Here is a 27,950-nt window from a genome sequence, read left to right as displayed (position 1 = left end):
CCAGTCTTAGTCACTGAGCCAAGGGGAGCTGCGCTCCTGCCCTCCACTCCCATTTTCCCCTCAACAGCCCCTGCCTACCCAACCACAATACAACAGAGCTGCTTTCCTCCATAGACATGGGAATTGCTTTAAAGCACAATTGCTTTCCCCAAAACAAAGATCATACACTTGCAGACCTTGCAGGGGTCCTTCTCCCATCTCCCTAGCTAGTTGTGGGAAAACTCAAATGTCTTTCTCCTTCCCTGGCTCCATTCCATTTGATAAATGGGGAGATGGGGTGGTAGAACTGGGTGGTAGAGCTGCGGCATCCTTCTCCCACTTTCCTATCAAACTGACATGCTTGTTGTTGTTGTTCAGTCGTTCAGTCGTGTCCGACTCTTCGTGACCCCATGGACCATAGCACGCCAGGCCTTCCTGTCCTGCGCTCTCTCCTGGAGCGTGCTCAAGTCCATATTCATTGCATCAGTGATGCTATCTAGCCATCTCATCCTCTGCCGTCCCCTTCTCCTTTTACCTTCAGTCTTTCCCAGCATCAGGGTCTTTTCCAGGACTGATTTGACCTCCTTGCAGTCCAGGGGACTCGTAAGAGTCTTCTCCAGCACCACAGTTTGAAAGCATCAATTCTTCGGTGCTCAGCCATCCTTATAGTCCAGATCTCACAGCCATACGTTACTACTGGGAAAACTATAGGTTTGATTAGACGGACCTTTGTCAGCAAGGTGATGTCTCTGCTTCTGACTATGCTGTCTAAGTTTGCCATAGCTTTCCTCCCAAGGAGCAAGCGTCTTTTGATTTCATGGCTACAGTCACCGTCTGCGGTGATCTTGGAGCCCAAGAAAATAAAATCTGTCACTGCTTCCATTCCTTCCCCTTCCATATGCCAGGAAGTGATAGGGCCAGATGCCATGATCTTCGTTTTTTAATGTTGAGTTTCAAACCAGCTTTTGCACTCTCCTCTTTCACCCTCAACAAGAGGCTCTTGAGATCCTCTTCGCTTTCTGCCATTAGGGTGGTATCATCTGCGTATCTGAGGTTGTTGATAATTCTCCCGGCAATCTTAATTCCGACCTGTGATTCATCCAACCCAGCGGTTCTCATGATGTAGTCTGCATATAAGTTAAATAAGCAGGGCGACAATATACAGCCTTGTCGTACTCCTTTCCCAATTTTGAACCTATCAGTTGTTCCATGTCTGGTTCTTACTGTTGCTTCTTGACCCTTGTACAGGTTTCTCAGGAGACAGGTAAGGTGGTCTGGTACCCCCATCTCTTTCAGAATTTGCCAGAGTTTGTTGTGATCCACACAATCAAAGGCTTTAGCATAGTCAATGCTGCAGAAATAGACGTTTTTCTGGAATTCTCTTGCTTAAACTGACATGCTACTAGCTACTAAAGAAATATACCCAGCCACAAAGGCCATGGAAGTGTTTTCAGCTCTAATCAGGAGGACAAAAAAAAAATGGTCATACAATACAGATGAACAATGTATGTCGACTGTAATCATTTTAGACTTACACAGGCAAACTAATGAGCAGCTGTTCCAACCAAGATACTTAAATCAAGGCCATAGAAGGAAGCTGCTGAAAATATTGAACTCAAACTCTCAGCGCTGACTGAAAACTGATTATTTAAATCTATCAACAACAGATGTGGGAGAGAAACTAATAAAGAAAGGAAAGAGAAAATAAATAATTTAAAGAATATTTATTTATTTATTTATTTCATTTCTATACCGCCCAATAGCTGAAGCTCTCTGGGCGGTTCACAAAAATTAAAACCAAACAACACCCAATAAAACAATTAGAATATATAGAACATTAAAACCACAATAAAACAATACAACCACAATAAAACCTAGCAGCAGTGCAAGAGTTTAAAATACAGATTTAAAACAGCAAAGATAAAAATTTAGAAAGCTAAAATGCTAAAATGCCTGGGAAAATAAGAAGGTCTTCACCTGGCGCCGAAAGGAATACAATGTAGGCGCCAGGCGAACCTCACTAGGGAGCTCATTCCAGAGCCGGGGTGCCACAGCAGAAAAAGCCCTCCTCCTAGTAGCCACCCGCCTCACTTCCTTTGGCAGGGGCTCACGGAGAAGGGCCGCTGATGACGATCTTAAGGTCCGGGCAGGCACATATGGGAGGAGGCGATCCTTCAGGTAACCTGGCCCCAAGCCGTTAAGGGCTTTGAATGTTAACACCAGCACTTTGAATCGGGCCTGGAAATGGACCGGCAGCCAGTGCAGCTGGAAAAGTACTGGCGTAATATGAGCTCACAGGCCAGTCCCTGTTAACAATCTTGCTGCCCTATTTTGGACCAGCTGAAGTTTCCGGACCGTTTTCAAAGGCAGCCCCACGTATAACGCATTGCAGTAATCCAGACGAGAAGTTATCAGAGCATGGATAACTGTAGCTAGGCTATCTCTGTCCAGATAAGGGCGTAGTTGGTATACCAGCCTAAGCTGATAAAAAGTGCTCCGTGCCACTGAGTTCACCTGTGCCTCAAGTGACAGTTCTGGATCCAAGAGCACCCCCAAACTACGAACCTGATCCTTTAGGGGGAGTGCAACCCCCTCCAGAACAGGTTGAATATCACCTAGCCAGGCAGACGAACCACCCACTAACAGTACCTCCGCCTTGTCTGGATTGAGTTTCAGTTTATTAGCCCTCATCCAATCCATTACCGTGCCCAGGCACTGATTCAGAACAGCCACTGCCTCACCTGGTTTTGATGAGAAAGAGAGGTAGAGCTGGGTGTCATCTGCATATTGATGGCACCTCAGCCCACACCTCCGGATAACCTCCCCCAGTGGTTTCATGTAGATGTTAAACAGCATGGGGGATAAAATAGAGCCCTTTGGAACCCCATGGCATAATTGCCATGGCACAGAGCAATAATCCCCCAGCACCACCTTCTGGAATCGGCCATCCAAGTAGGAGCGGAACCACTGTAGTGCAGTGCCTCCAACTCCTAACCCAGACAACCTATCCAGAAGGATACCATGGTCGATGGTATCGAAAGCTGCTGAGAGGTCCAGGAGAATCAACAGGGTCGCACTCCCCCTGTCCCTCTCCCAGCAGAGGTCTGCCTGTGGCAGAGGTCGCCACAGGGCAACCAAGGCAGTTTCCGTTCCAAAACCAGGCCTGAAGCCCGATTGAAATGGATCTAGATAATCCGTTTCATTCAAGAGTGCCTGGAGCTGTCCTACAACCACCTGCTCAAGCACCTTGCCCAGGAAGGGGATGTTGGCCACTGGCCTATAATTGTTAACATCCTCTGGGTCCAGGTTAGGCTTTTTCAGGAGTGGTCTAATTACTGCCTCTTTTAAAGCAGCAGGCACCACTCCCTCTCTCAAGGAGGAATTTACAACCTCCTGGACCCAGCCGGACAACCCCTCCTTGTTTGATTTAATAAGCCATGAAGGGCAAGGGTCAAGCACACAAGTGGTCGATCGGACTTGGCCAAGCACCTTGTCTGCATCCTCAGGCCTCAGTAACTGAAACTCATCCAATAAAACTGGACCAGACGGTGCTCTGAACGCCTCTACCAATGGAACTGCATTAATGGTGGTTTCCAATTCATGACGAATCTGAGTGACTTTATCCTCAAAGTGCCGTGCAAACTCGTCACAGCGTGCTACCGAGGGTTCCACCGTCTCTCTCCCTGGCCCAAAATGTAACAGGGCATGAACCACTCGGAAAAGCTCCGCTGGACGACACTGAGAAGATGCAATGCTGGTGGAAAAGAACTGTCTCTTTGCCACTCTCACCGCCACAGAGTAGGCTCAATAGTGGGCTCTTACCTGTGTTCGGTCAGACTCAGCACGAGTTTTCCTCCACCTGCGTTCTAGCCGTCTCCCCTCTTGCTTCATTGCCCTCAGCTCAGGTGTATACCAAGGAGCTGGCCGGGCTCTGTTCAGAGGGAGAGGGCACTTGGGCGCGATCGTGTCAACCACCAGAGTCATCTCTGCATTCCACAGAGCGACCTGGGCTTCGACAGGAGCACCAGCCATACCAGCAGGAAAATCCCCCAGAGCCCTCTGGAATCCATCGGAATCCGTTAATCTCCGGGGGCAGACCATTTTAATAGGTCCCCCCACCCTTGCAGAGGGGGAAGGCCACCAGGAGTCTAAACCTCAGCAGGAAGTGATCTGACCATGACAAAGGGACAGATGTTAATTCCTCCACTTTCAGATCACCATCCTCCTGCCCAGTCGAGAAAACCAGATCAAGCGTGTGTCCTTTTATATGCGTTGGGCCGATGACATGTTAGGACAGCCCCATGGTTGTCATGGCAGCCATGAAGTCCTGAGCCGCCCCGGATACAGCGGCCTCAGCATGGAAGTTGAGATCCCCCAGGACCATCATCCTGGGGGTCCTCAACACCAAGTCCGAGACCACCTCGTCAGCTCAGGCAGGGAGTCTGATGGGCAGCGGGGTGGGCAATAATAAGATCACACTCAAACAGGGAGACCTACCGGTACCCAAAATATTTTATGAACAGCTCCTCCTGGTACTGCAAGGCAAACAAATAACCAAATAACAAACCAATGGGGTGTGTAGTGGAACGTTTCTTGGATTTATCTTTGACATTTCCCTGAAATGCTAGCTATATATAAATGAGTGAAGTCATTCAACAAGGCCCATCAGCAGTCTCAAGTGACATGGTCCAACCAAGACTCTACCATTTGTTATCACAGAGCTTCAGCTATTGGGTGGTATAGAAATGAAATAAATAAAATAACGAATACAATCTTGGCACGTTTCATTCAGTACTAAATAACAGATTGCAAAGTGCCAATGTAATGTTGCTGCCTACTGAAGAAGAATTGAGTCTTCAAGTGAGTTCTCCTGAACCATTTCTTATATTAGCTATTTCTATACTACTTCCATACAAAGAAATATGTTCCAGGGGAGGAGACAATATTTTATTTTTAAAGTATTCTTATCCCCCCTTTAAGAGTGGAACACTCTCAATATGTCCACAAATCCAAGTATCAACCCATTCATAAGAAAGCAGCACTGAGTTGGCAGGTATCTTCCCCTCATAGCCACCTTCAAGGAAAAGAATGTTGATTTCTCTATTCCTTGAAGGTGGCCATGTATTATAGAAGTTTTACCATCTAGCACCATGCCAGTTCAGGGTCTGCTTTAACAATAAAAATGCATTAATTATAGTACAGCAGCTGTGAGCTATGCCAAGAGACACTGAACAGTTTATCCCCAACTTGGTTTTCCTATGTTTTAAAATAACCCTGTGAAGAAAGCTTTCTTTTTAAAGCACCTGAGTTGAAGTAGGTATAGTACCTTTCTATTGGTCAGTGTGAAATGAGTATAGTTTCCTTCTATTAGCTGTGAAACCTATTGGATAATGAATGAGTCATTACTACGGATGCAATTAATACCCATGGTTTACATTTGTGGGTGTGAAAACTGCATATTTACAACCACACATAAAACACAGCAATGGGTTTCCCAATATTACCTGTGGATCTGTGGGAAAGTAAATGTGTGTGTGTGTGGGGGGGGTGTATGGAGCATTCCCTGATTTTGTATGTTGTTTCACAATTAAGTTTGGACTGTTGAGTAACAGCTGGAATCTTAAACAATGGCAAGCAAAGGAGAGCTTTTATTGGGAAGCTATGACAAACACTAATTAGTAAAGTAAGGGCTTCGAATGGGAACTTAGTCTATTTATTTATTTAAATTTTTATTCCAACTTTAGAGAAAACAAAAAGTCAAGACAACTTACAACAATAAAATGTCAAACAATATAAAAACAAAACCAGACCACCACACCAAGTACTATCAAGCTGATTAGCTCTTTATCTGCAGTAAAGTCATTTCTCCACCCACCACACAGCTGGGGTAGTCTGGTGATAGACACACACACACACACACACACATAGGGGGGTATGTGTGTGTGTCAGTGAGAGAGACAGACAGACAGACAGACAGAGAGTGCATGAGAGAGAGAGAGAGAGAGAGAGAGAGAGAGAGAGAGAGAGCACACTTCTGTTTACCAGGACTTGCCCAAGACATTTTGCTGCTGAAGTGGAACAGACACTTTGTTTTGCCTGAGGTGGCCTCCTGCTTAAAGTTAAGGTGCATGTTACCTAAGACTGGCCAAGTTATTTTGGCAAAAGCCCACAATCCTTGGGGGTAACAAATAGTACAACAATAATTAATGAATTAATTGATAATATACAATATGCTGTAATTATTATAATACAGTAACATAATGATTTGCTGCTCTTTCATATAGCAGAAAATAATCTGCCTGAAGAGACTGCCTTTCCCCCCTTTCTGACATCAGTTTCAACACTGGAAAAGCAGTGCCACAGAAGTTTCCACAGCTGGGAAGGGGTATTTGAGGTCAGATCTTCACCCTTGGAGGGGGAAGATCTGAAAACAACAATAACAACGAAGCTGTGGCCCCAATTAAAGTTAGGATTGCATAGGATTGCATTGTAAGGCATGTTAATGAGTAATTACAATTTCCTGGTGGTGTATCTCTAATCCTTCTTTGAACCCCCACCCGACCCACCCATGTATCTTACATTGCTTCCCCTGCGTAGCTGACAAATGGTTCAGAATATGGTTCTGTTGCTTATGTGCTCTGCAAAATGTCTCATTTTAATGGGGTCCCTAGTGAGATATAACAGTAACACTAACTTTAATTAGTCATCATGTTGAATTATCATCAGAAACCATTTTTATATTTGGGGCAATTTGTTTCTTGTTCTCCTTCTCCTGATGCAAACTTAAATTTGGAACCCATTCTTAATGTCTTACTTGTACCTGAAAGCCAGTAATGTACGTAGATTGGAAGTATCCAGACCAAGAATATTAGTTACACCACCTGTTATTATTATAATGTGAGAGCCTAGAGATATGAGACTTTTATATCACTATACTCATATTTATTGTACATTTTATTATGCTGGGAGAATGATCTCCACTACTTTGTACTACACAGGGCAATAAAGAGCTGCCAAGTTTGATTAATGGATGAAGCAAAGCTAAAGCGCTTAATCAATCTCAAAGCTTTTTATTGCTACCCTTTTGCAGGAGAGATTATTTCTACTCAACAAACTAAAATGTTGCAAAAGATAAATAGGGAGCTACTGTTTTCCCACTATGGAGAGACTGAAAGTGGTGTGGAACTCATTCTTTGATGTCTTCCAACTCACATTCCTTCAGGGTGTGGCAGGGAATTAAGGAAGGATCTCAATTTGGGGCACAAATGAATAAAACAAGGACTACAGACACCTGAGGTCTGAGTCCCAGAATGTAAAAAAAGAAAAGAAACATGCATGCAATTTCAGACCACCAGATAATTACCTGATTTGCATGTATAATCAAAAGGTAGGCCCATTTAGCATGGCGGTGAGCTGCAAATCTAGCAAAATGCACCAGACCCTTATCTTATATAAACAAGAAGCTCCTCAGGAACAGATACTGGGTTCATTCATCAGGATATATATTTTTCCTTTAAATGCAGTAATAAAATTTGCACACAAACATGCCGCCCTTGAATCAATATTAAGCTGGTTTGTCAATAAATGTCTTTTCTCCCTTAAACAACAGCAGCAGAGCACAGGTAATGAGAACAGAGATAATAGAGTTCTGTGAATGTTGGTTAATGAAAACCACTGCTTACATGATAAAGAAGGTACTTAAGTGTCCAGTTCCAAAGAATCTTAAACAAACAACTTGTTTGCAACTTCTGTCATGGAAGCATTACTTGATTCTCAAAACCAACAGGCCAAAATATGCAACTGCTTTATGAAGTAGTGCATCAGGTAGTCTATTTAGTAGCATTAAAGTACCATAAATCTGCATAAACGGGAGCCAGAAAGTGACTGTAAAGGGAAGGGTTACTTCCCTCCCTTATATCATTAAGGTAATAATTGAGAATTTATAGCAAAACGATACTAAAAAGACTAGAAGCTCATAAAAAGAGAAGAACTAACTTCAGGCAGACATTACAAGAACCATCTTCATAAATAAGTATGTACTATAGTCATTCTATTAGAAACCATCCACGTATCAAAGAATAACAGACCTTTTAAGCCTAAAATTGAACTATTGCAGGCAATTAAATGCAAGCCTCTCTTCTAGACAATGAGTCCCTAGGGTAATCTGAACCTTCCATCGCAATAGAGAGAGTAATGGAATGAGGCACTTCTCTCTATATAAACATATCAATTGTCCCTTGTCAAATGAGACAAGGAAGGTGTCAGGAGATCCGTAAGATGGTGGTAGGGCCAGAAAGAACATTCACTTGAAGCCTATTGCATTACATGCTGGGATGGATTGACCAGAATCCGTGCTTGGAGCCACCAAGAGGTCAGGGAAAATGCTCTCTGGCTGAGAGGAATTGGGCTCTTGGGTAACTTATCCCAGACTGAGCTCTGAGGGTATGGGATTGGTCTCGTGCAATACAGGCAGAGCCAACAACCCAATGGTATATTATTCATTGAACAGTTTACCGGTCAACAGCTGAATTGGCCAGTGGCCAGCTCTATGGCCAACAGGATGAACAACATGCCAATTCTCTTTCTTTCTCTCCCGTAATCAGTTGCTGCTGTCAGCATAGGCATAATAGGCCCCAGGGCTACTGTGTTCATCTTCTTCTGTTAGAAAAGCGGGGGGGGGGGGGGGAGGAAAAGAGTCTTCAACCATTTTGTGAAGCAAAGCCTAGATAGGGTTTTTGTTTGTTTGTACATTTATTTCCTGGGGCTTAAAAAGTTACTTGTAGCCTCTACAAGGGTAATAGGCAACAGTGAACTGAACTGGTATATGAAGCTCCTGTTGCCTAACAGTAGTGTGATATTTTGATATTTAATCTTTTGCTCTATAACAAACTTAGATTTTCATTGACTGGGGCTGCTGTGCTACCTTACTTGATGTAACCTCCCCTGCAAATGTTGAGGTAACAGGTTCTTTTAGGGCCTTAACTTTAGCTTTCCACAAAATGTGAGTTCTAATGGTTACTGGACCTGGATTACTGGTATTAATTTTATTTAGAACACTGTAACAGAAATATTTATATGGTTACATTTAGCCATCTGGCCCATTTGCTGCTGATTTAGCAAATTAGATCTACTGGGGCTTTTCTGACCCCTAAGGCCATGGAGGTTTATTTGGTTGCTGGCATTTTTTCTTTTTGATTTTGGTATACTTGATTGTGTGTGTGTGTGTGTGTTTAGCTACAGACAGTACTTTTTAAAAAACGTTGGTCGACAGTTAATGATTTCATAGCCCACCACCAGCTTTTTCTGCATGGAGAGTTGTGAGCATTAATATATATATATATATATTTTTCTCTCATATATATATATATATATATATATATATAAAATTTTCATATATATATATATATATATATATAATTTTCTCATATATATATATATATATATATAAAATTTTCAACAGGCCTGGCTTGTCTATAATGAGGCATCATACCACAGCAATCAGAACATTTGTCAGTCTTGCCAAGAAATGCAACAGGAAGTATTTCCCGTAAGTATCTGAGCTAATTAAAACCAGCAAGATAATACAAAAAATGTGGAAAACACATTTTATTGACATTTGAAGGTTCAGCAGAGGGTTAGTTTTAAGGACCATCTTCATATATATTAATAGAGAATTCAGGTGCTGAGGTATGACAACTATAAAGTCAAGACAGAGTTACTGAGAAACAGGAGGGAAGTCACAGCATGCTATGGAGAATACAAAAATTTATAGAAGCAGAAAAATCTCTAGAAAAAACACCAAAGGGGGCAACTCCCCCCAAAACCAACCCTATGACCCAGTTCACATCTAACACTAAGCCACTGTAGATTAATTAACCCATGGGGCTTCACAGCGTGCACTGGCCAGAATTTTGTATATGCAAGCCATGGCATGCACATCATGGCTTGTTGTGTCATGTGCTCCTGGGTGGCATGGGTTATGCAAGGGTTAAACAAACTAGAAAAACCCATGGGTTGTTTAACCCTTGCATAACCCTAGAACCCTAGCATATTCAAAATGGTAGCCGAGGCGCACCATGGAACCCTGTAGGTAAATCAACCCACGGTGGCTTAGTGTTACATGTGAACTGGCCCAAGTTCATACTCTTTGGTTTTGTTCTCATTTTTATGAACATTTCTCAGGAGGCACAGTTGTACACTGTTGAAAATACCATTAGCCTTGGGGAGGGGGGCTGTTGTTGATGATGCACAGCTTATCTAATGCAAGAGCAATCAGCCAAGGTGCACAGCCCTAATTCATTACAGTGTGGCTTGATCAGGAACTCTGCATGAGCCTTATCAAAATGAATGGAAGTTGCACAGCAGTTCTGCTTGGTGGATTGCCCCTATTTAGAAATATTGCTGGTAAAAATACAGGTGTTGCCGAATGAAAACAGTAAACCAGTTCTGACCATGCACAGTGCCCATTCCCAACAAAGAAACCAATAAACATGCACAAATCTCCACTAAATTCCCCAAGCGTTGCTCTTATGTGGAAGCTACTTATGTGTCCAGATGGTATCTAAAATATTTGGATTGGCATTCTAAGAGCCTGTCAGCTGTATCTTGTAGTGCTCTTCACATATGACTGCTCCAAATCCTTCAATAATTTGCCTAGGAGCAATTCATATTTTATAGGCATTAGAGGTCCAAATCTGAGTGTCCTAGGCTAAGAAGATTTTACAGATTTCCTCTGCCATTCATGTATTGTCCTTTAATATTAATTTAAATCACCAGCAATCCTGACACCTGTCATGAAGAACCTTTCAACCTGGAAAGGTATCGTGAATTTGTAACTGACACATGCTGACTAGAGAAAAGGCAATTTATGATTTTTTTTAAAAAAAGAAAATGTATAATACTAATAGTATAAAAAAAGAGCTCTGACTGAGCTTCTCCCCTCTTAAGGGTGTGAGGTTTAAGCATTTGCGACAGAAAATCTTTGCACTAACTACAGTTAAAAATAGCTACGAAGAAAGAATATTGGATTAAAAGGGTAAAGTTAGCAGAGAATACACTAGAACAAAATTCTACTTCTCATTCAACTCTGAAGCCTGATCACTGCATAGCTTAAGGACTGGAACTGGATTGCTGTGAAACAGCTGGGGGTATAGTCAAGAAAGGGTGATGGAGGCCAGAATAGTTGAGTGCCCAAGCACGCCAGACATATCCATTAAGAAATCTCCTATGAATCAGAGTTATTGAGGCATGTATAGGATATCTGGTGGATCGTTTCCAAAAAACCTAGAGTTCATAGAATCATAGAATAGTAGGGTTGGAAGAGGCCTACAAGGCCATTGAGTCCAATCCCCTGCTCGATGCAGGAACTGTTCAATGCAGAACAGTTCCTATTCTGTTCTGTTCTATATAACAAAATAACACACTAGGAAGCAGGCATTCATTTGTAAACCTCAGGTAAAAATAAATACTGTAGAATTCTGTTACTGTTGTATAATTTTGATACATATGCTGTAAACCAGATGCTTCTAAAATGGAACCATGTGCATGAATCTGTCATGAACTAGAAGTTGGCATGAAGATAATGTTCCTGCTCTTATTGTCAGCCAGTGTCTTGCAATCTATTCAAAGCAGTTGATATGTCTAAGTTTTTTAGAGCATATCCTATCCAGTACTCTGGCTTTGAATGCTACTGACTTTAGAACTCTCAGCATGGGAGAGGATTGGATACTAGTAAGTACACCGATTAAGTCATCTAGGCTGAAGCCTAGATTGAAATACTACAAATACTACAAATATTGAAATACTACAAACTATTACCTGTGAGTAAGCCCCACTGAAATTAATGGGAATTTACTTCTGAGTAGACGTGGATAGGAATGTACTGTTAAAGTGGTTAACTATTTGGAGCATATTTTGGTTATAAAAGAGAGAAAAGAAGAAAAAGCACCAAGAATACATCAGTCCATAATATGCTTTAAAAATCCCCAAGATCAGTATGGGGTGTGTGTGTGTGCAAAGTTAATCCTTCAGAAAGAAGAGATATCCCACTGTTCTGCAGAATTATCAACACGCACAAGTAGGAAAGTGCAACACTATTAGTGTTACACTGATTGGAATACCAGAAGAAGTGGGTGTGTTCCTATCATGCCCAAGAAAGGTATACACAAAATAAGTATAGATTAGTCTGACACCACTGTGATTCTACCTCTACCTGTCATTATTATCTGGAAGAACCAACCTGATAAAACCACTGCTGTACACACCAGATGAGTTTTGAATCTTTCTATTCTGCTTTGATCATTGGCCTTCCAGGATACTTTAAAACTCATAGCTGACTTCCCCATCTGTGACAGGGTTTTTGTTTGTTTTTTTAATGGTGAGAGGATGGGGGGGGGGAGAGAGAGAGAGAGAGAGAGAGAGAAGGGAAGGATGAAATTACTACAAAATATGAACTTCTAACCCCCAAACCATTTAAAAAAACAAAGCAAAAATCAACAACACAAGATTGGCCAGAAAGGGCAAACAATATTTATACTCCATTAAATTATTGTTCTCTGAAACCTTTTAGACTTCTTAGAAAGAAAGGGAGGAGGATGGAAGGCGCAAGGAAGAATAAAATTTCATTTTACTTTCTATTTGACCTAGGAAAGAGTAAAAAAACAAAAAAAAAAGATTCCATTTCCATCAAAACAAGTTGTCCTAGCTCTTAAACCAGCTGTAATCACAAAATAATAGATATCTTGCTGACTCTTATGTAAATTTACAGTGAAATAACATTTCAACAATGGAATTTTATATATTTGATATTTTGCTTAGAAACTGCTCCCATTTTGGAAAGCTTTGCAACTTCATTCTTTAAGGAGCCTTCTGTAGTATTCTTCAGTCTGAACATACTTTGTATGGGAATGAGCCTTAAATGGGGGGAAAAAATAGACTACTGAAATGTTTTTGAAGGAAAAATGAAGTTAAAAACTGTTCAAAGTGGACTTTAATTGCTCTTTGATAGCACTAAATAGAGCTTATTGGGTAAGATGCAAGGGCATAATGATTTTTGAACTGCACTGTTGCTGAGGGATTTGTGTGCATAATTCATTTTATGCAGGGATTAACGCTTGCTACTACATGCTTTCCCACTGTACTCAATAGGCAATTCATGCAACGCCTGCAGGTCACTACTCTACTAAACTATTTCATTACATCCCAACAACGGTCCAGAGCCTCAGCAGAGGTAACCTCACCAACATCAGTAGAAATGGTTATCATTAATTCAATATGTATTGTCAATATAATATTGACCTAATTGGGTCAGACCAGTTGGTCCATCTCTGTTAGATACCTTAAGAGAAACGATGCCCTTACTGTCTCATCAATCAACTGATACTCCCATCTCCATGAACTGGCCTTGCCTTAGAAAACTGAACCTTTGCATCCAGAAAGTGAAGTCTTTGTCTTTCTCCTTCTCTGAAACAGGTAAATATACCCTCTCTGACTTTCTCCTCCTCTGAACAGGTAAATATACCCCCTCTGACTTTCTATCTTTTTCCTAGTATTGCTCTGAATTTGTCCATTCTGTCCCTTACATGGCTAATCCTGTGCCATAGAAACTTGCATTTTCCCCATGCATCTAGGCCTCCAAATACCACCCTTTCACTATCCTAGTTCCCCTACCCATCCCCCTGGTTATTTGGGAAACCATAATTTCTCACTTCCATCTTTTCTTCCTCTGTTCCTGCTGTTAGGAATCATACGGGAATAGTCTGCTGGTCCAGTATCTCTCTACATGAGGGCCATGTGCACAGCCACTGTGACTTGAGAATTTATGGTAGCTTTTTTCCAGGCAGGTGTAGCTGCACAAATTGCAATGACTATATGCATGGACAGACCCCCATAGGGAGGTGTTATTTGTCACAAGGGGTACTCTGCCCTGTGGGAGTAGAACTCCATGTCAAACTACTCCCACTCATTTTCCCCAAATAGGGAATTATTTTTATGGGGCTGCCATTTATCTGAACCCATCCATAAGACAAACTGGGCCAGAAGAAGGGCATCTAGTTAGCACCTCCCTCATAGACCAGGTTATAGCAGCTGCTTGAAGGGAATGCACAATAGCAAAAGATATGCAACTATCAAGGTTTCATTCCTTTTTCAAGATCCAAACAGCTGCTACCATCAATGATGAAGCAGGTGCTGGTGGTGCATGAACACTATTATTGATAAAAAGAACAGACTATTCATTGATAACTTGCCTCACTATAATATTATATCAAAGTAGCTTTAAATTCCCCAAAGTGTTCAGGTGAGAAAAGAGATTAAACTTTTCAAAGTGTGTGTGTGTTTAAAAAAGAAGAAATAGTACAGAACAGGTTTTTGTTTTTTATTATTCACCACAAATTCCGCTTTTTTAAAAAAAAGGAAAGGAAAGGAATGAGCAGGATAATTGATTTGGGACACCCCAAACAATAAAAGACTTATTCATTTAATAAATAGGCTGTGCAGCTCCCACATAGCGTTTTCCGGATCCACAGGCTAGCTGCTTGCTCCTAACTCAGTGGGCCCAAAATGAAAGGAGCCGCAGCCTCCTAACGACAGCTTGAACCTTCTGAGCATCATTACGTGCAAGCGCTACTTGCCACAGCTCTCTTTGACTGCAGCTCAACAACAGGCAATCATGTCAATGACAGAGCGAAGGGACTCGCGCCAGTACTCAGGGGAGGCCTTTCTGGCGGTTTGTTCTGGCTGCTGTTCGCAATAAGCCTCTGAGAGCTGTCCTGTGTAATGCACATTATTCCTAATGTACAAGCCATTCTAATCTCATCCCGCCATCAGTTTGCACTAATGGGACGTTGCAGGAGTTAACCACTTTCATTTTGAAAGCCAAAGGGAGGCAGCGTAGAAAAGCTTAATGTATTTGGTTTTATTTTTGTTTTATTCTATTATAGACCAGGGCATGATTTTATAGACAAGGCAGCACAGGACACTGACAACAGGCCAGGGAGAAAACAACCCATATCAAAGTTACAAGGTATGAAAAGGACTGCTGCGGAGTCAGCTGTACAAAGGAGCCTGAAGCAAGACATTTCGTGTCTTAGATCAGAACTCCAGGATCTCTCCTAAAATACGTTCACATGTTCAAAGTCATGCACCGAGTTGAAACATTGGACCATCTAGTCGAATCCCGACAGCTCTGGATGGTGTTCTCTCTCCAGTGTCTCTGCTGGGTTCAGCTTTCAAGTTCACTTTTCCTTAGTTAAAACTTTGCTGGAAATTGAACCTGGAACCTTCTGCATGGAAAGCCTGTGCTCTACCATGGAGCTATGGGCCCCAACGTAGATACCACAACCACTATCACCTTATGCTGCCTCCCGTGGTATATTTGCACTGTCTGCATTACAGCAGGCAGAGCAGCAGTGTACAGATCCTTCCTGTTCTTATTTGTGCATGGCTGAAAAGCTAAATATAAAGAGAGACCAGGATACAATGACAGATACTAGCTCCTACATAAGTCCAATGAGATTTGCTGAGAACCTGTCCATACACCAGTTTTTCCCCCCACAGGTTCTGCAACTCACACAAATTTCTGAGCAATCTGTGCAAATTATGGCCAAATTTACACACATTCAGCCATAATTTGTGAATAGGTCAGAAATTTGTGCAAATTGTGGAATCTGTGCAAAAAAAAATGTGCAAAAAAGTCCCTGGAGGGCAGGGAAAGGCCCGCATCTTGGCTTGCAAATGCAAATCGAGTTGTACAGGCTGAAAAACTTTGTAGAGTAAAAAAAGAACCAGATTCCCTATTTGCCTTACAACCTTAGATTCAAGCCCTTCTGGGGCTGAAACTGACAAGGGGCTGCTCCAGTTCCTGTGCGATTTGTCGCTGTATGGAAGCATTCCTTATCTAGGGATGGCGCAGGCAACCAACTCAGTCCAGGAATCCGGTGGACCCACTCCTGCCCACACCCCTGAGCCCTGCTCACCGAGCCCCTGCCCCTGCTCGCCCCCTGCCTGTGCTCAGCGAATGGCCTGCACTCACACTAGGGATGGCGGAGAATTTCTCCCCGAAACGTCGGGGGGCCGAGCGCCAACGTGTTCGGCCCCCCGAACAAGTTTCGGGGAGAAATTCTCCGCACCCCCCCACACCCCCCCCCCGGGACGGGACTTACCTTTGCCGAATGTCCCTCCCGGCGGCAGGTCCAGCCGGCGGTTCGGCGGGTCTTTGTCAGGGGCGGGGGCGGCAGCTGATCTTTTGACCGGCTGCCGCCGCCGCCATTGCAATAAAAGAAAGAAAAAAAACCGCCCCCATGATAGGCTACGTGACGATTAACGTAGCCTATCACGTTAATCGTCACGTAGCCTATCACGGGTGACTTTAAAAAAAAAAAAAAGCACGTACAGATAATGGCGGCCCCCATAGGGAGCCGCCATTCCCGTTCCTTATTTGGTCGCTGTAGTCTACGTAAACATTTACGTAGACTACAGCGACCAAATAAGGAACGCGAATGGCAGCTCCCTATGGGGGCCGCCATTTGTGTACGCGCTTTTTTTTTTTTTTAAAGTCACCCGTGATAGGCTACGTGGCGATTTACGTAGCCTATCACGGCTGACTTTGCAGATCTAGCCATGATAGGCTATGTTAATCGTCACGTAGCCTATCACGGGGGCATTGTTTTTTTTGTTTTTAACTGTTTAGTTCGCGGCCAGGCAAGGCGAGGCGCCTCCTCCCCGGCCTGAATTTCAGCTGGGCGAGGCGGGAAGCCTCCCCCCCCGGCCTGAACTTTGCGGGGGGAGCAAGGAAGCGCCTCCCCCCCACCGCGGGAAATCTTTGAGGACAGGTAAGTGACTTTCGTCCACCCCTAACTCACACTGGCAGCCTCATCAAGCTTTGCAATCTCCATTTTTTGGGAAATAAAATGGTGATCACAAAAATGCGCATATTTATGCACATGTGAAAATGTGCATTTTTGCAAATGCACATATTCACGTATGTGAAATGCACATTTTGCAAATGCACATATTTGCGTATGCATTTTGGCAATGTGGGTGAGTCTATAAATATAGCTCTGTGTGCTGTCGCAAAACTGTGTGCCTTCGCAAAAATGTGCAACTTGCACATGAGAATATGTGCATTCACAAAAATGTGCATTTTCATGCATATAAAACATGCACTTTTTTGTAATTGCCATTTTAAAAAAAATGGCGACCATAGAGCTTGAAGAGGCCCCTGTGGTGAGTGCGGGCTGCTTGCCGAGTGTGGGAGGGGCTCAAGCATGGTCTAGGGACCAAGTGGGGGCAGGGGCCAGGCATCCAGAGAACCTGGACGGAGGTGGGTTTGTGCATCCCTACCCTTCTCTTTCAGAGGGGAAGCCAATTAGGGATGTACGAAAGTCACTTACCTTTCTGCGGATTATGTTGATAGTGGGGGGGAGGCGTTCCATCCCTCCCCCCGGAATCCTCGCCGGCCGGCTCCGCTCCGCAAGGATTCTGCGGAGCCACCGGTCGGCTCTGCCAGCAGCTGAATATCCGGCCGCTGGCTAGCAGGGACGCAAATGGCAGCGGCCGTAGCCATTTGCATTCCTTATTTTGGCACATCCTAGTCTACGTCAAGATTTTCGTAGAGTAAGACAGTGAAAATAAGGGGAACGCAAATACTGTAGCCATCTTGTGTAAATGGTCACTCTAGATCCACCATTTGAGTAAAGTCGGCCTTTATGAAAAAGGCTGAGTGGCCATTTTGCAGCTCAGCAAGGATCGGTGATCTGTGCGCTTGCCCGACTTGGTGCTCATTGAGTAGGGCAAGCAAAGGGATGCACGGACTGGTGTCTGGAAGGCCGAGCCAGCAATTTCCTGCTGGGCATTGAGCCCCGGTCGGAGGCCTGCAACATTCCTACTTTTGGCTCAATCTTACTTCAAACACAGAAGAATTTTGTACTGGAGGACCACAGGTTTATTTTATCCCTAGAGATAGGGATGTACGAAAATCACTTACCTGTTCACGGATTATGCTTATGGTGGGAGGGGAGGCATTCCGTTCCTCCCCCCGGAATCCTGGACGGGGGGAGGTGCTCCGTTCCTCCCCCCCGGAATCCTCCGCGGCTGGCTGTGCTCCGCGGCAGCTCCGCGGAGCAGCTGGCCAGGCCCAGCCAGCCCAGAGCCGTCCGCAGCCGGATTTCTGGCCGCAGAGGGCTCGGGGGGGGGGACACATACGCAAATGGCGGCGGCTATGGCCGCCTCCATTTGCGTTCCTTATTTTTGACGTCTTAATCTACGTAAATATTTACGTAGACTAAGACGGCAAAAATAAGGGGAACGCAAATAGAGTAGCGGACGCTATTTGCGTTCCCCTTATTTTTGCCGTCTTAGTCTACATAACTATTTACATAGACTAAGACGGCCCAAAATAAGGAACGCAAATGGTGGCGGCCATAGCCACCGCCATTTGCATACACTTTTTTTTTTTTTTTTACCCAGACGTTTTAGGCTACGTCAGTTTTTACGTAGCCTAAAATTTCTGGGTAAAAAAAAAAGGCGTACACAAATGGCGGCCGCCATAGCCACCACCATTTGCGTACACTTTTTTTTTTTTTTTTACCCAGACATTTTAGGCTACATAAAAACTGACGTAGCCTATCACGTGTGCATAAAAAAAACAAACAAACTGCAAATGGCGGCGGTGGCAGCCGATCAGAAGACCAGCCGCTGCAGCCGCCGCTGCAGCCGCCGCTGCCGAAGCCGCCGCTGCCAAAGCCGCCACCGGAGCCGCCGCCGCCCGGAAGATCCGCCCCAGGTAAGTCTCATCCTGGGGGGATCTGCGGGGGGGGGGGGGCGGGGGCAGGCCATTCCGCCACAGATTTCGGGGGGCCGAATGCACTGGCATTCGGCCTCCCCGAGATCTGTGGCAAAATTCTCTGCCATCCCTACCTAGAGAGAGTAGTGTATTTAGTTATGTAAGTTTTTTAAAGGTTTTTTTAAAAAAGAATATATGACTATTACAAACTCTACATTACATTCTTTGTTAAAGGGCATTAAAGAACTATTGATTCTTTCCAATTACGCTTGAAAACTGCCCTGTTTGAGACAGGAAAAGCAGTTTTGTTTATTTGGGGACTGCCTACCAGATTGTTTGTTTGTTTTTAACTAGAGTACTGTCTATTCTTTCCCTCTCTGCTAAGACATTCCTTCATTTATTTCTTCATTTTTGTTTTGCATGTGTTATCGACATACTGGGCAACTGGAAGCATGCCCCCTGATTAGGGATGTACGAAAATCACTTACCTTTCCGCGGATTATGTTGATGGTGTGTGGGGGGAGGCGATCCGTTCCTCCCCCCCAGAATCCTCCACGGCCGGCTGTGCTCCACAGCAGCTCTGCAGAGCAGCCGGCCAGGCCCAGGCCAGAGCTGTCCGCAGCCGGATTTCCGTCTGCGGAGGGCTCTGGGTAAAAAAACAAAAAAACAAAAAAACGTGTATGCAAATGGCGGCGGCTACGGCCGCCACCATTTGTGTTCCTTATTTTTGGCCGTCTTAGTCTACGTAAATATTTACGTAGACTATGACGGCGAAAATAAAGGGGAACGCAAATAGCGTAGCCGGCGCTATTTGCGTCCCTTTTTGAGTCACCATTTTAGCCTACGTAAATATTTACATAGGCTAAAATGGCGAATCAAAAAGGGATGCAAATAGCACCTGCTACGCTATTTGCGTTCCCCTTTATTTTCGCCATCACAGTCTACGTAAATATTTACGTAGACTAAGACGGCCAAAAATAAGGAACGCAAATGGCGGCGGCCGTAGCCACTGCCATTTGCGTACACGGTGTTGTTGTTTTTTACCCAGCCATGATAGGCTATGTAAATCTTTACATAGCCTATCATGTCTTGTAAAAAAAAACAACAAAAAAAGACAAGACTGTAAATGGCGGCGTCGGCAGCTGGTCGGAAGACCAGCTGCCGCCGAAGCCACCACCGAAGCCGCCGCCGCCCAGAACATCCAGCCCGGGTAAGTCTCGTCCCAGGGGGGATCTGCCAGGGGGCAGGGGGCGGCAGGCCATTCCGCCACGGAGTTCGGGGGGCCGAATGCACTGGCATTCAGCCTCACTGAGATCCGTGGCAGAATTCTCTGACATCCCTACCCCTGATGCATCTGTGAGGACAGATGTAAAATTTTTAGCTATGGGGAGAAATCCCCCCAACAGAGACATGCAGTCACTCAGTCATCTGCGCTAAAACAGTTTGAAAGCTATCAATTGCTCTAAGGACAATTTTTGTTGACAAATTACCAAATGCCTTTGGACAGGTTTCATTCAATAAGGATGGCTAGATCGCTGTCACAATAAAATTAATACCACAATACCTTTGGCATCATTAGAACATCAGAACTTAAGAAGAGCCCTGCTGGATCAGATAAAGGGTCCATCTAGTCCCGCATCCTGTTCACACAGTGGCCAACCAGCTGTCGACCAGGAACCCACAAGCAGGACAGCATATCCCACCCATGTTCCCCAGCAACTGATGTAGATAGGCTTACTGCCTCTGGTACTGGAGGCAGCGCATAGCCATCAAGACTAGTAGCCATTGATAACCTCTTCCTCCAGGAATTTACCTAACCCTCTTTTAAAGCCATCCAAATTGGTGGCCATCACTGCTTCCTGTGGTAGCGAATTCCATAGTTTAACAATGCTATGTGAAGAAGTCCCTCCTTTTATCTGTTCTGAATCTCCCACCAATCAGCTTCATGGGATGACCCTGGGTTGTAGTATTTTGAGAGAGGGAGAAAAATGTCTCCCTATCCACATTCTCCACACTATGCATAATTTTGTTCACCTCTACCATGTCTCCCCTTACCCTCCTTTTTCCCAAGCTAAACAATCCAAGCTGTTGTAAACTTCTCTCAGATGCTCCAGCCCCTTGATCATTTTAGGTGCCCTTTTCTTCACTTTTCCCAGCTCTACAATATCTTTTTTAGGTGTGGTGACCAGAACTGGACACAGTATTCCAAGTGTAGTCGCACTATAGATTTGTATAAGGGCAGTATGATATTGGCAGTTTTAGTCTCAGTTCCTTTTCTAATTATGCCTAACATGGAGTTTGCCTTTTTTTACAGTGGCTGCACACTGGGTTGACATTTTCATCGAGCTGTCCATAATGCCAAGATCTCTTTCTCAGGCGGTCACTGCTAGCTCAGATCCCATCAGATTACACTTGAAGTTGGGATTATTTGCTCCAATGTGCATCACTTTACACTTGCTTACACTGAACTGCATTTGCCATTTAGATGCCCATTCTCCCAGTTAGGAGAGGTCCTTTTGGAGCTCTTCACAATCCCTTTTTGTTTTACAATTTGGTGCCATCAGCCAACTTGGCCGCTTCACTGCTCACTCCTAATTCCAGATCATTTATGAACAGGTTGAAAAGCATTGCTCCTAATACAGATCCCTGTGGGACCCCACTGTTTATTTTCCTCCACTGGGGGAATTTACCATTTATTCCTGCTCTCTGCTTTCTGTTGTTTAACCAGTTACTGATCCATAAGAGGGCCTCTCCTCTTATTCCATGACTGCTAAGTTTGCTCAATAGCCATTGGTGAGGGACGTTGTCAAAAGCCTTTTGGAAGTCCAAGTAAACAGTGTCTACCGGATCACCCCTGTCTACATGTTTATTGACATGCTCAAAGAACTCCAAAAGATTAGTGACACAGGACTTACCTTTGTGGAAGCTGTGCTGATTCTTTTTCAGCAGGGCTTGTCCTTCTATATGCTTACTAATTTTATCTTTAATAATACCTTCAACTAATTTACCCGGAACACACATTAAGCTAACCAGCTTGTAATTTCCCGTATCCCCCTGTATCCCTTTTTGAAAATTGGTGTTACATTGGGAATCTTCTAGTCCTCTGGTATAGAGGCTAGGGGTGGACGAAAGTGACTTACCTGTCCTCGAAGCTTGTTCGCGGTGGGGGGGAGGTGCTTCGCTGCTCCCCCCGCGAAGTTCAGGCCGGGGGGGGAGGCTTCCCGCCTCGCCCGGCCGAAATTCAGGCCAGGGAGGAGGCTTCCCGCCTTGCCCAGCCGAAATTCAGGCCGGGGAGGAGGCTTCCCGCCTCACCTGGCCGCGAACTCGAAAGTTAAAAAAAAAACAAAAAACGCCCCCATGATAGGCTACGTGACGATTAACGTAGCCTATCACGGCTAGATCTGCAAAGTCAGCCATGATAGGCTACGTAAATCATCACGTAGCCTATCACGGGGGCGTTTTTTTTTTTTCTTTTATTGCAATGGCGGCGGCAGCAGCCAGTCGAAAGATCGGCTGCCGCCCCTGCCCAGGATGAACACCCGCCGAACCGCCGGCCTGACCCGCCGCCGGGAGGCACATTCGGCAAAGGTAAGTCCCGTCCGGGGGGGGGGGGTGCGGGGTGTGGGGGGGTGCGGAGAATTTCTCCCCGAAACTTGTTCGGGGGGCCGAACACGTTGGCGCTTGGCCCCCTGAAGTTTCAGGGAGAAATTCTCCGCCATCCCTAAGCTGATCTTATGGATATGTTGGTTAGAAGATCAGCATTTTCATATCTGACTTCTTTGAGAACTCTAGGATGGATACCATCTGGGCCCGGTGATTTAGTTGCTTTCAATTTATCAATAAGGTTGACATCTTCATCTTTTGTCACCACTGTTGGCCTCAGTAATTCAGACTCCCTTCCTGAAAATATCAGTTCAGGCACAGGTATCTGTCCTAGATCTTCTGCAGTGAAGACGGATGAAAATAATTCATTCAGCTTCTCTGCAATCTCCTTGTCCCCCTTCAGTACTCCTTTCACTCCATTGTCATGCAATGGTCCAACTACCTCCCTCGCTGGTTTTCTGCTTCTGATATATTTAAAGAATTCTTTATCAATATCCTTGATATTGTTAGCAATATGCTCTTCAAAATGCTTTCCAAAAAAATAATTTTTACTGCAAAGCAAAATATCAGCCATTTGTTTCCAAGTTTAGATAAGGTATAGAAATACCTAATTCAGTTCTGCACATGATTTGCAATGTAGAAGATAGGCAATTCCTAAACCTAAATGCTCCAAATCTTAGAAATGCCAGATTTTGTTGATTACACAGATAGTTCAACCACATAGTCCCACAATATGATGTATCGATAACACGTTTTTTAAAAAATCGCATTTAAACTGGGATATCCATCCAAGAAAAATGGCTAAGCACAAAGAATATGGAGAAATGACATACAAAATGGGCATCCCACAACAGTTACAAATCTATATAGTGGGGCTCAGTGAATCATCTGAGATGGTCTGATTTTGTTGAGGCTGTGCACTGACCACACGATTCAGTTTGGATCCTGTTTCGGCAATTTGAAAAACTGCCCAGTTTGCCTTGGACCAGCTTGGAGGCTGCTTGCTTTGACTTGAGGCCAAATCTGAATCTCAGATCAGAAACGTCATGCTTCATTTCTCCCATTGACTATCACTGGAAATCAACAAACTACTATAACCTTTTTTTGACAGAACTGGATAAAATTCACTCGTATAGTAGCCCCTTGTGAAGGTATGAAACCTTCCAAACTCTAGACAAATAGGTAAACAGCATTTATGCTATAAACCTTTAAATTTTGGTGTGTATGTGTTGTTTTTTTAATGCCAATTGCCAATAACTTTTACTTTTTCACAAAATTGGATGACAATTGCAGGTATAGTTTTCCTTTCTGAGGGGATAAAGTCTGCCAAGTTGTAGATGAATTAAGTTCAGCATTTTTTGAGCAAGAGCAACCTTTAGAGTCTGGGGTTTCCAGAAAAGGATATGCTTATCCTTTTACATTCTTTGTGGAAATGTGTTTACGATAATGGCATACAGCACAGAGGGGGCTCTATCTAAGAAACCTGCAAAATTTCAGAAGGATTAGTGCAGCAGTTTTTGGGAAACATGAGTGTTCAAAATGTGAAGATTTGGGGAAGGGAAAAAGTGATTTGTTTCCCCTCCCCCCTTCTACTTCTTCCTTTTGCATGTAGCGTGACAATGGCACATATCATAGAGGTGTCCCTAGGCAGGAAACCTGCAAAATTGCCGAAGGATAGATACAGGGACTAGGAAGTTATGATGAATAAAAAACAGTTTAAGGCTTTTTCTCCCCCCCCCCCATTAGCATCGAAGTCACAGAAAGAGCTTTTCTACATGAGGCTGTTAATCGGCTGAATCTACTTTCAGTTTCGTCAAAGAACTGAGATCTACACAAACTACATAAGGAGTGTTTCCTTTCCTGATTTTCCACTACATAACCTCTAGGTGGCACTGTGGTATAGCAGAATAGCCCAAATACGCTACGCAAGAGAACATTGTGTTTTCTTTTGCTTTTATAATTAAATGTCACATTTTCCCTGGTCCAAAAACACACATGAAAACCTAGCCAGAAGTGCTGGCTAGACACATAAGCAAAACTGGAGGGACACATCATCGTCTAAAGAACCCATAAACAACACTGAGTAGGGGATGACAAGTGAGGGATAAATGCCTCCTGTAGAAAAGCCCAAACTGCAATAGGACAGGTGTGGATGATGGATGTGGAGTATACAGTGGCAGAAGGACTTGAACATCCAGTATTTTTCAAGCATGCAGCCAATGCTGCACTCTCCCAGGTCCCACAGACTCCACAAAAACTCCTTTAATATTCCTGCTCCTGGGAGAGAGAACTAGTAAAGAGCACTTAACACCATATCAGTCCTGCACTATATTACTTGGGATTGGAGAGCCCTGATAAAACCATCCACTATGATTAGAAGATAGAGCTGTCAATTACAAAATTGCATCATCTCTGAAAGCTGCTTTCCCCACTCTCCCCACCCTGGTGTTTTCCTTAAATGGACAGCTTTGGAAGAAATGTATCAGTTTTTGCAGACACACTGCCTGGGTCTCTGGCTTCCTCCAAATATGAATCAGCAATGAACATTTGGGAATGCTGAGATTCAGTCCGCTTCGAAGGAGCCCCGCTTTGATTCAGATATCTCTCCAAAGTTTCTGAATCAGCCCACCAGAACCCAAAGCGCACAGCTAAATTCTGTGGTGTTGCTGAAGCTGAGCAGTTATGGACCTGATGAGTCTCTGGATGGGAAACCACTGGGAGCTCCATTCAAGACGGGCTTATATAATACATATATAGGAAATTATTTCACCATATGGAGCAGCATGCAGGAAGGAGCAGCTGTAGGTTTCAGCTACTGAAAATATTCAGCAGCTGATTTTTGCAATGTGGGTGACTCTATAAATATAGCTCATCTCAGGAAAAAAGTCCACCCAAATTGTGTGATATTCCTGCATCACCAGCCAACAAGAACAGAGTGAGATCTTAAGTTTGCACTGTGCTGCACTGCAGCAGTTTTTCCCTGGGATTCATCTTCAGCCCAGACTGGATGACTCACATTGTTCTTTCTCACATTTACTCAAATACATCCCAATATCTACTGCAAAGTGCAAATTTTTATCACCTCATACCTAAATCTAATTGTTTATTTGAAAATAAACATTGTGTCATAGGGAGTTGCCTTATATTGAGACTCTTCAGGCAGGAGGTTTTTCAGCCCTACCTGAAGACACTAGGAATTGATCCTAGGGCTTTCTGCATGTAATAGGGATGGACGAAAGTCCCTTACCTGGTCCCGCAGCTTGCTTCGCGGTGGGGGGGAGGCACTCCGTCCCTCCCCCTGAAATTCTGGGTGGGGTGGGAGGCGCCCCATCCCTCCCCGCCGAAATTCTGACCAGGGGGGAGCGCCCCGTCTCCCCGGCCGTGAATCTCGTCTCCTGCCGGGACACAAATTGCGGCGGCCATAGCCGCCGCCGTTTGCATCCCTGCAGTCAGCCGTGATAGGCTACGTAAATGTTTACGTAGCCTATCATGGCTGACTTTTTTTGGGGGGGAAGCGTGTATGCAAATGGCGGCGCCCATGGGCGCCGCCATTTGCATACGCGCTATTTTTTTCCCCCAAAGTCAGCTGTGATAGGCTACGTAAGGATTTACGTAGCCTATCACGGTGTTTTTTGAAAATCTAGCCATGATAGGCTACGTAAATCTTTATGTAGCCTATCACGTTCGTTGTTGTTGTTGTTTTTACTGGGAAATGGCGGTGGTGGCAGCCAGTTGGAAGACCGGCCACCGCCGCCGCACTGCCGCTGGGAGCCGCCAGTGCCAGGGACATTCAACAAAGGTAAGTCCCATTCCAGGGGTGGCGGGGGGGGGGCGGCGGACCGTTTCTCCACCAATTTCGGGGGGCCAAATGCGTTGGCATTCGGCCTCCCGGAGATTCGTGGAGAAATTCCCCGACATCCCTACAGGTAAAGCATGTGCTCTGCCACTAAGCTACACCCTGAGCCACCATACTGAGCTACTAGTACTCCTACTGCTAAGAGCAAGTCCTGCTGTTCCTCCTGCTGTTCAGAGCCACCATACTCCTGCAGTTAGGAGTATCAATACTGTGCATTTCCTTATTTCTTTGTTTATATGTGGAGATGGCTTCCAATTTAATCCGAGGTAGCTTTGGAGAGCTTTCCCACCATCTCCAATTTCAAGAAGTTCAGGAAGTCGACTGTGGGCCAACAGGAGCTGAGCTTGATGTGGACTTAGACTCTGAAGCTGAGCTGAGCTTGGAGTGACACTTTGTATCTTAAGGGCGATGGTGATTTGCTTATCTTACTACCTGCATAGCTAAGACTGTGAAAGAAACACTCCCTTGAGGAGTTTTCCCAATGAGGATTATAAAAATGGATTTGTGTGTGTGATGGCCTGTATTATTAATGCTGTATGTCTGAGCACTCAGTGATGGGTGCACTCCTGCACTTGATTTAGAATTGAGCTCAAGAAACCAAGCTATTTAAAAACACACAGAGAATACAGATCTGTTTATTCTAAACTGAATCTGCATCCTGTCATTCTCCTCATAACATCACTGGGAGTGTGCCAGGGTACAAATCCTTCTTGTGAGCCTCTTATCCCCTTACCTGGCTGCTAGTAGCTGGGAAGGAATTCTCTCTCTCTCTCTTTTCCTTTCTTGCACCCTGTTGTGGCAGCGTCCCATTCACCAGGGACTCTGAGAAATGCTATTTCCCATGGTGTCTCATGTCCGTATTGTAGATAACAGATATCTTGAGCAGCATAGCCACATTTCAGGTAACAAGCGTGGTGAATGGTCAAGAATGCTGGCGTTGCCACCCAATACATCTAGAGGGCACCAGGTTGAGGAAGATTGCTCTAGGTAAATCTGTCATTGCTATCTTGAGCTATATCTCAAGTGTATCGGGTGGGGGGCAGGCATGGAAAGACAGCTACTCAGACATCCAAATTAGGATCCTAGGTTTTCCTGGGTTGGAACTCGACAGAACCAAATATAAACCCGAGGTTTATATGCATATGACCTTGTATATTGGGGAATTTCTTATTCAAGTATTAGTCTTGATCAGGGATGGGGAAGAATTTTGTTTGGGCTGCATTTTTAAGCAAATTGAACTGATTCACACTTCTTGGACTACTATGTAGATTGGAACATACTTACCCTTCAAATGGCATACTTCTCCAAATTTTGGAATGGTCTTTGGCTCAAAAATTATGTACAAAAATATGTATATCAGGGAAAGTTGCATGCGAACTGCATACGTTAGGAGAAATTGCATCTGAAAATTAATGTGGATTTTCATGTGTGTTTTTAATCACAAACTGATTCAGAAATAGGATGGAACAGAATAATGACTGGATACATGCAAATCTCACACAGACCAGAAATAAACTGATTCCTCCACCCCAAGTCTTGGTACGGCGGTGATCTCTGGTGGTATCAAAACGTAGCTTGACCATGGGCTCACTGAGTAATGGTGTGCTTTAGGCTCAGTCCCCATTTGTATCAGCTATATCTCTTAGATGCAGTTCCCATTTTATCTGCATGATAGTGGTGGCCACCTTACAGAATAGCTGTAAAGATGGAGGAGAGGCATGCACCTAGCAA

General features: G+C 44.2%; 1 protein-coding gene across 3 annotated transcripts in view; it reads right to left on the bottom strand.

The window, feature by feature from the left end:
- Positions 1 to 27,950, bottom strand: part of NEGR1 (neuronal growth regulator 1) — a 791,297-nt gene that overhangs the window by 691,069 nt on the left and 72,278 nt on the right. The gene's annotated exons all lie outside the window — the stretch shown is intronic.

Source organism: Heloderma suspectum, chromosome 4, assembly GCF_057233095.1.
Source record: "Heloderma suspectum isolate Gila_16-S chromosome 4, 16-S_ref, whole genome shotgun sequence".
NCBI lineage: Eukaryota > Metazoa > Chordata > Lepidosauria > Squamata > Helodermatidae > Heloderma > Heloderma suspectum.
Note: the sequence above shows the minus strand (reverse complement) of the source record. Positions and strands in the feature narration are given on the sequence as shown.